The sequence below is a fragment of the Triticum urartu genome, chromosome 1 (assembly GCF_003073215.2).
Source record: "Triticum urartu cultivar G1812 chromosome 1, Tu2.1, whole genome shotgun sequence".
Taxonomy (NCBI): Eukaryota; Viridiplantae; Streptophyta; class Magnoliopsida; order Poales; family Poaceae; genus Triticum; species Triticum urartu.
In genome coordinates, this window is record NC_053022.1 from 265387039 (window position 1) to 265396658 (window position 9620).

The 9620-nt window shown below is 43.0% G+C and overlaps 1 long non-coding RNA gene across 5 annotated transcripts; it reads left to right on the top strand.

The window, feature by feature from the left end:
- The first annotated feature begins 4340 nt into the window (after positions 1–4340).
- Positions 4341–9004, top strand: LOC125507019. Of its 5 annotated transcripts, none has more exons than XR_007282829.1 (3): positions 4359–4948; positions 5218–5396; positions 6279–9004. It is a non-coding gene; the product is annotated as an uncharacterized LOC125507019 (long non-coding RNA). The 5 variants fall into 5 exon arrangements; XR_007282831.1 differs by having other exon boundaries at positions 6294–9004; XR_007282830.1 differs by having other exon boundaries at positions 5255–5396.
- Positions 9005–9620: the final 616 nt, after the last annotated feature.

The window sequence follows — 9620 nt, forward strand, 5'->3', positions numbered from 1 at the left end:
AGGTTGATTTGAACTTGTTCATGTCAATCTTCAGCACTTAGAAAAATTCCTTCTTCAATATCTTCACAAAAATCTTGTAAACTGCCATGATGTCATCTTCCAAGACCATGATAACCCGCCATGATGTCATCCGCTATTAACTTTACGCAGAACCCAAATCTTTTAATGTATCTCCTTTAATGGATCTCCAAAAATCGAGGCGTCCGCATATCCATTTTTCGACCTCCTCAATTCTCGTGCCTGCCACTTATCCATTCACCTTATAAATAGGGCCGAGGGTCATTTTCCCCTCGTGCCTCTTCGTCTCGTCATCTTCCTCGCGTCACCCCGACGCTCGAGCTCTGCCGCCGCCGTCGGACTTCACCTCTACTTCGACTTTGGCCGCTGCATCGACCTGTTCGGACCAGACCCTGCTCACGCACCTCCACCATTCAATAGTTTCGGTAAGTTCTTCTTCTTCTCCTCTATAGATCTGTTTAGGTTTCGCATGGGCTCATGAAAGTTTCGTGGTGTTCTTCGCCTGTTCTTCATCATAGCCTACATGATAGATTCCAAACCTGATATATCCTTATGCGGTAGCAATGATAGTCCTTCTTTTGCCATCATATTATCTCTTTTCTATAGAAAAACCCGATCTGGAACTTCATGAACTGCTCAAGCACCAACCTTTAGGTCTAAATATTCTCCTTTTCCTGACATGCGGTAGATCTGAAATTCTAATGTGAAACTTGTTCTTCCTCACTTAGTCATTTTTTGGCTTCAGATCTATACTCTCATTGTCCGTGTAGGCGGTTTATCTTTTAGAAAATAACCTGCCATATACCATTAGTCCCCTTGTAAACCGCCAATTGCTTTATCATTTATAATAGAATCAACCTCCGGTTTAACAATTTTGCGTGCCTGAATACCTTTTGTCTCTTAACCTACAACGCTTTATGCTTGTCAAGCATGAATCTTAAACCGGCACAAACTTTCCTTCAGGTTGTCCAAGTAATGGCCCAGACCTTTTATGCTTGTAACTGGGTTCCATCCCGGATTACGGAAGAAGATCTGAAAGGATGTGTTATAACTGGCGCTTTATCAAAACAGAGTGGAATCCACTGGCGAGCCCCCGATCCAAAAAATCCTCCTACACCCAAGGATGGCGAGATAGTTGTGTTTGTTGATCATCTGAGCCGTGGTTTTAAACCTCCCGGATCAAAAATTTTCTGTGATGTGCTTGCTAGCTTCCAGATCCACCCACAAGATATTGGACCTAACTCTGTGTCCAATATATGTAATTTTCAAGTGTTTTTGCAAGGCTTATCTGCAAGAAGAACCGACCATTGAACTGTTCAGGGACTTTTTCTTTTTAAACCGCCGTACCGAATTTGTAGACGGGCCCAATATTAAACTTGGCAGCGTTTCCATTCAAAAAAGGAAAGACGTCAGCTTCCCTCATGCCAAACATCATAGTCGCCCTAAGGATTGGAACCAGACTTGATTCTATTGCAAGGATACTTCCCCTGATGATGACAATCCTCTGCCGGGTTTTCGTGCTCACCGACTTACCAATACACATCCATTTCCCCAAAAGGTTGACTGCAAAAGAATGGGCCAAATATGCACCGCAACTTGCAAAGCTCAGAGCCTTTATGGTTAACGGTTTAACATGAATTGACTTTGTTCGTTGCTGGATATCTTGGGGTATTTTGCCTTTAAGCCGTCACCCCGGTTTAATGTGCGAGTACACAGGGGACTTGAAAGACCCTCAACGGCACACTGACATTGAGTTAACCGACGCTGAAATCACTGAGGCAGTTAAAAATATATTGGATGAATTGGTGGCTGTCTGCAACAAAACAGGGCTAAGTCCCTTCTGCGTTTCGAATAAACCGCCAGCTGTAAGAATTGCTTAACTCCTATTTGAACCTGACATTCTTAACTCTTCCTTATAACCTTTGCCAATTTTTTAACAGGGTGACGACCCATTTTGGAAGAAGAAACCTCAGGATAAACCGGCCAAGACCCCTTGACCCAAGACAAAGGTCGTCAAAAAGCCTGCCAAGAAGAAAGCAGCTGAGTCCACCGAGTTGAATCTCGACGAAGATCTTGACAACCCAGAATCAGAGGCAGAACTTGATTCTCTTGGTTCATTTTTCATACACCTCATTGACAATGACCATTATCAAGATGACGCTGAAGCTAGCCGGGCTGATGATGTAGAGGTAATTATTCTTTCCTCCGGTTCAGATCCTCAGCCAACACAGAAAACCCGTCAAGCAAACCAAAAAGTAAAATTTTCACACCCTCTAGCTTATCTGGATCCAAACTTTCTTTTGAATAAACAACAGCATGAAGCTCGCCGCACAACCCGGCATAGTGGCCAGGTGGTTACTTCGTTCGGTTTACCGAACACGCCGATTCGTAAACGCCGACTAGAGGTTTCATCCATTCCTGACACATCTTATCCCAAGGCTGGTTATTTTTGACAACCTCTTAATCCATATGACTCAAACTACCAGGGAACTTCCCATTCATCCTCTGGCGAATCAACAGGGACACAACTTCCTCCCCTTAAGATTGTTCCTGGGTAAGCATACTACACTTAGCTCTTTATCCCTTGCACCTGTTTAATCTACTAACCTTTATTTCCATTCATTTTAGAGCCAAAGCTAGGCCTAGCAAGAAGGCCAAATTGAATAAACCGGCTGATGATAATCCGGACACTGAACCGGAAAAGATCTCGGAACAGTTTGAGCCAAATGCTAACGCTATTCTTGATGATCCGCCAATGCAACATCATGAAACCTTTACTGAACAGATGGAAGATGATCCCACAGGCCATGCTACTGACCTACCAAGCCCGGCTAAGGCTGCAGATAAACCGCCAAGCCCAGTCAAAGCAGCTGATGACCAATCAGATGATGTCATTGTTACTGGTTTAGGCTACACAACTCCTGGTAATCCCGTTGCTTTATCAAAACATAGTGCCAAGGAAGAATTTGCTGCTATGGATAAGGGCAAGTGGAAAACAGATTTGGAAAGCTATGCCCACCTCAGCACCCAAGATATCCACTCTGGGTTTTTAAACCGTTTGTACACAAGCCACGACTATGAAGCCGGTTTGGTGAACTTGATGAAAGAGCGATATGAGGTAAATACTGTTAACTCTGCATAATTGTTTCTCTCTTCTATCTGATTTCTAATATCAACTCCAGTAGCCCCCAAGGGCCGGTTTATGATATCAAGTAAACAAGACTTTGTAATACTTCAACTTTGCCTGCGTAGCCCCCAAGGGCCGGTTTATCTTTTCAGGATGAACCGAGACTTTAGAGTATTAATCTTGCAACTTTTGTTTTTGTAGCCCCCAAGGGCCGGTTTATCTCTTCAAGATGAATCGGGACTTTATTATTGAGCACATATACATTAGTCCCCAAGTGCCAAGAATAATACTTGAATTGATCTTGGGACTTTAGAAGAGAAATTTAATAAGAAGCAATATGCATTAGCCCCCAAGTGCCAAGTGTATAACTTGTTATGTGCTTGGTACTTCAAAATGCTGCCAACTCATAACATGTATGTCTCTTACAGGCTGAGCTGAGCAAAAAGGAATCTCAAACCGCTGATCTTTAAGAAAATATCAAGTCCCAACAAGCAAAAATTTCCAAAACCAGAGAGGAGCTGACCAGTGCCTTAGTAGCCATGGAGAAATTGAAGGAAAACTTCAAGAAGGAACGGGCAGACTGGGACATAAAAAAAGCCACACTACAAAAGAGGGATGAGGATGCAGAAGCAGCCCTTAATCCGGTGGTAGAAGAGCTGACTCGTTTGAAGCGGCAAATAAATGCCATGACCACTGCTGTGTTTGGTAAGTACCCTTAGTATAAGTTGTTAACATGTATTATCCTATGAACTGCCGGTTTATCGGTGTGCTTAATGATGCAGGATCTCGCATTACCCATCTGATATGCAGAAGAAATTGAAGGTTGTCTATACTCTTATAGAGAAATTATATACCGGCGCGCAACAGATCATTTGTACTGCCTCTCATAACAAACCGCCCCCAACTTTGATCAAGGAAATATTAGAGAAGCTGTCAATGCTGCCTGCCCGGTTTGAGGAGTTAAAAAGATCAGCTACAAGGGCAGGTGCTCTAACTGTGCTAATCCGGGCCAAAGCATTTAAAACAAAACAGAAGCTAGCCAACTCGCTCCCAGAATGCTCCCCCGATTGCAAGCTTCGTCGGCCGTCGGATTTGCCCCTCTGGCTGGCTGCATCGTTGGATCTTCACTTACAGTTAAATCGTTTTCACCTCCGAGTCATTTTCCTTGCCCAATAACAAGTGGGCTCGTCTCAAATTTGCATTGGCTGTCTCAGCAGCTGGTCATCTTTGGGCGGGTGAACCTTTTCTCACGCGCCGCGCGTCCCGTGGCTAGGGCGAGGAGCCCATTGGACATAACGGCACCAAACCCTAGCCCCCCGTCCACAGCCACCCGCTCCTTCTCACAGCCGCCGCACCATTCCTCCCTTCCGCCCCCTCCTCCTTCCCGGATCCCCACCACGGCGCCGACCTGCAGGCAAAGGGCGACAGCGGCGGCGCTCTGTTAGATCTGTAGGAGAGAGAATATGAGAGGGAGAGAGAGGAGGGAGAAAGAGAGGAAGAGGAGAGGAGGCACGTCGTCGGATGGGAGAGTGGCCAACCCGGCTCGCGTCGGCTGGGGCCGCACCCCTCCCCGAAGGGCGGCGATGATGGAGGGATCCACCAGCGCCATCCAGGCTCCCGACCGACGGACTCGCTGGTTCGCCGCCCCTCCCGTGCGGCGGGGACATCCATGGCGGCGTGGGCTGGGGACCGAGCGGCGGGGCCCGTGATGCGTTCCGGTCGAGGGATTTGTCGGGCTGGCGCGGGATCTTAGCCGCTGTCGATGGATTTCTCGCAGCTTGGCTACCTGTTGCTCTGGATCCGGTACGATCCCCATCTCTCTCTATCTCTCTCTCTCTCTCTCCGAGAAAAAGCTCTTTATTTGAATGACCAAGAATCCGTGGTGTGCTCCTGAACTGCAAGGAACACTCCACTACGAAACTCACTTAAGCAGGCTTATAGATGATACCTTGTCTTGAGCCTATTTTCTCAAAATAATGAGAGGCTGAATGATTCAGACACAGGCTCCACCATCTTTCTCACCTCATCATTTTGTTACATTTGATTACAACCCAAACCCTATGCTGATTCAGGCGAGCTCTTGTTGCCTGATCACTGGCCAATCGTCAGGTTGGCGGCCACGTTAGTTCCGCACCGCTGCCAGCGACCGCCGTTCTGTTGCCTTGGATTCGGGTGTGGCGTTGGCTGGTAACCGTATGGTGTTCGTCTGACGTGCCGTCCGCATCGTGGGGGTTTGGTCGGTTGACTCCAGGTATGAGCAGCTCCTGAGCTTGATGGCTGGATGTGTGCACACATGTAACGGGGTATCATGGTCATGTTGCTTGGTGTGTAGAGGCAACCTAATTTTTGGACCAAAAAGAGGGGCGGTGACGATGATGACTGGCTGAAACAATCATGTCTTGAGCAATCAAGACAGCCTTGGCTTGTGGGACTAAACAGAGCTGAAAAAGTCGGTGTCACCGTTGGAGTTACCCTTAGAGCCTACCCTTACCTCTGTTGTAGCTTGCTCAATTTTATTGCCGATGTTGGCTGATCTGTGCCTTGGACGGTCGTTCTGATGAGTGATACTCTGGGACCAGGTCTATTTCAACACACACGAACCCATTGACCTCCCATGTTCCTGGGGAGCGTTGCATGTCGGAAAAGTTAGGGTTTGTGTCACACAAAGTTCTGCATTGACACTTAGAAAGTAAGTGAAAAGCGATATGCCATTTTTTGAGGCTATCTACAATCCGGTTAAAAGGCAACAGCTAAACACTGAAGGGCAATGGAACTCAATTTGTCGGTATCACAGTTTGATAAATTGTATTAGTTGTATTTCTTGGATTTATATAAGAAAAACAAAAATAGCTACCTTTGTGTGGATTACAGTGCTAATGATCAGTTCTTTGTATCAGACATGAATGGACAGATTCAAGATTTCCTTTCACCTAGGCTTGGTTAGTTGGCCACTTCAATTCCCACTTTTTGTCATGTAATCTTGATGTCGATACTTCAACATTACATACAAAATATGATGCATTATGTAGAAGTTACTAATGGTCAAGAATTTTCTGGATACGACACCTTCTTAGTCCTATTCATATTATGTAGAAGTTGCATAAGGCAGAACAATAATAAGAACATTTGTCAGTTTTTTCATGTGCAGGTTCAGCAGCGGGCAATGCTCAAGACAGAGTTGGGCGCACATCATATATATACATATGTTGTCGTGTCGTAATAAATGGAGATGAGCAGAAGTAGAGATGAGATATCTATCCGACTGTCATCCTTCCAAGACTTGGGTTTGTCATCTCTGTCAGCGTCCGCCTCCGCTTCCTTCGTTGGTTGTCGTTTCTTTGTACACTGCTGTAGTTTAGAGATCATAATACATTTTCCATGGATACAATTGAATACGCCACCCAATTTGCTATATAATTGTTCAGCTCTCTCTCATAGCGATTCATACAAAATATCATGCATAGTGGTCCCAGCTTAAGTAGAATATAACCATTGGATTGTTCAAACTTTGCTTGTGTTTCACAGGGCACCATAACTCTAATCCGACATGAGCAGTGCAACCACGACAATGAGCAGTGGAACCGCAAGATAGAGATAGATACAAGTAGAATATAACTGGTCATATTTCTAAAATGATCACACTACTTATGGTGTCGGAAGAGAAGGCATCAGTGATAGTGGGCTTGGTGATGAAGGCATCAATACGAAGAGATTAATTCACAACTTTGTTCTTGATAGGTTGTACAAATATACAAGGTACTACTGTTTCCTTTTATGTTTAAATAGCTTTGTGAGTACAATCAAATGAAAATTCTGCGATTCATGGTGCGGAAGCGGGCATCTTTGTTTTCCTGACCAAAAATACTTAGTTTCATGCCTCCATGGTATAGTTTGAGGCACAATCCAATGAGAGATTCCTACTTAGCTAGCTAATATATAACGTTTGACGGTACTGTCTTGTGTTGTAAATATAAAATATGCTACATGAGCATTACTTTTATTTTGAATTTAATTTTGTGTTTGAGCCTCTTTTACATATTAAGTGTAATATCACAGACTTTCTTCTTTCAGGGTTAACTGGCCATGCAAAAACTGTTGTGAGGCATTAAATGGTACTCCCTCTGTAAACTAATATAAGAGCGTTTAGATCACTATTTTAGTATTCTAAACACTCTTATATTAGTTTACGGAGGGAGTACTATATGTTTTTGGCTTGCTTTTGTTCACTTTTGTCCTTTACAAAGTGGAATAAGAAAAGAAAGTCAAAACAGGCTCAACCATGACTACTCTGCTCTTGTGATCACCAATTTCTGCTCCATTGCGCACAAGAAAGTAGTGACTATTTATTTGCTTAAACAATATGTCCAGCGCTACCTGTCCTACTAATATTCCTTTATGGATGTATCACACAAATTTCAGTTATTGGATATTAAATGTAGGTTCTCTACTCAGAGCTTGGTCCAATGGTCAATGCAGCTCTATGTTGTGCTATCTTGCTATTGGGCTCTTTTTTCGTTACTTAAAATGGTCAGATATCTCTGATGTTAAATTCGTCGTTGATTGCTTATATCCAAAATAACTATGTTAGTACACTGAAGCCAATTTCTACATTGTTAGTGAAGTTGGCTAAATTTAGTCCAACATTTCCAGTATGTATCTTCTTCTGCTATCAATGTTAATTCTGCCATAAGCATATTACTCTCCATGCATTTTTTTCTTTTGATGAAAAACACAGACACTTGTTCAGTTTTTTACTACATAGAAAAAGATAAGTTCAATTTGGTTTCTAATGTTCATGTCGGCCTTTGCCTAAGCAAAAAAGGTAACCACTTTATATTGTAATCTGGTTTTTAGTTTCTCTTTGATTCAACCATTTTTTTGTGTGCTGTCTAACTGTTAGATTGTCTGGAACATCTCGGAACAACCTTTCGTGTCCCTGATATTATCTCGTTTCCTGAACAATATTATTTTATTTGCTTTATCTGCGACCATGAATTCCTAGAGTTCCTTTCTCTCCTTCCAATTGACATTCTTAGATGTGATTCTATTAGAAATTTTGTGCCATGACAGAAGTAATGGTTGATTGCTCTGGTTTAGCCTTTATGTCAGTTGTTGCTGAGGGTCTAGTTTCTCATTTTTCAGAATTTGTAGTAGCAGGGATGTGTATAATATGGATAACTGAACTGGTGTTTAGGGGTTTCAGTGCAAGACTGCTACTTGCTCGATTAGTTAGATCAACTGGTGTTTGGAGATTTCAGTGCGAGTGATGTTCCAGTTTCGATTGCAGGGCTTCGAGATGCACCATGAGGATTGAAACAAGTCTTATATAGGGCTGCTAAATTATTATGCTTTTGGTCTTTTCTGAATTTAGTTAGCATAAATACTTCCAGAATACCTCTTATAATATGGAAGTCTGTTGGTAACAACACTGATTTTGCCAGTTTGTGGAACATGCTTCATTTTTGCAGGTAAAAGAAGGAAGAGAACATTGGAGAAAAAGGCAGCAGGACGGATTCTCTAAGCTTTCTCAAATGTTTGAACAATTAGAAGATAGTTACAATCATTTTTCTCTTGCCTTATTACATCTTGATGTTAATAGGCTTTGGAAGGTACTATGCGCCCGTTCAAAGTTTACAGAATTTGCACCATCCTATTACAGTTTGTTCTGATGACATAATTGACCAGTTCTTCCTGGAGTAAATTAATATTGTGGCTGCTACTCCTTTGTGCATTGTTACATAGAGTTATATAATTGTGAAGGTGTGTACACATCAACATATAATTCCCACGATCCTATTACAGTTTGTTCTGACGACAATATTGAGCAGCTCTTACTTGAGTAAATTGTGCAGCTCTTCCTTGAGTAAATTAGTATTGCAGTTACTAAGCCTTTGTGCATTCTGATACAGCTCTACTAAAATACTACTTTCTTATGCCCATATTAAACCGAGACCCGACTTTACATCATTTCTATTCTCATCCATTCTCCTGAATTTTAGTCCACTTCAGCAATGCTATGACCTGACACTTCATGTATATATATGAAAAAAATGACCGCAATTTTGTTGTTGTGATTTGGTCAATCCTCGGCCTTTCGATTCCTACCAATCTCTCCTTTGTTTGGAAAGTGATGCCACCCGAAGGGCTGCAAGCCCAAGACAACATCGATAATATCCTTCGCATATTTGGAAGGCGTGGAACAATATCGTTTCAACTTAGTCAGGTGCTGGCCCAAGGATGTTATTTCTCGCTGATGTTTTATTTAATTATTTCAAAACGAGGCAAAAGACTTCCATTTTCATTGGCTTAGAAGATAGTGAGAATTGCCTGGTTAATTGAGGAAAACCGGACTAAAACCAATACAACTCAACCCACACAACATGGGTACCACCAGCCAACCTGGCCACATGCTAACAGATGGCTACACACGCGAACAATTGACAACTCCGAGTTTGAAGACGAGCTTCGCAAGGGA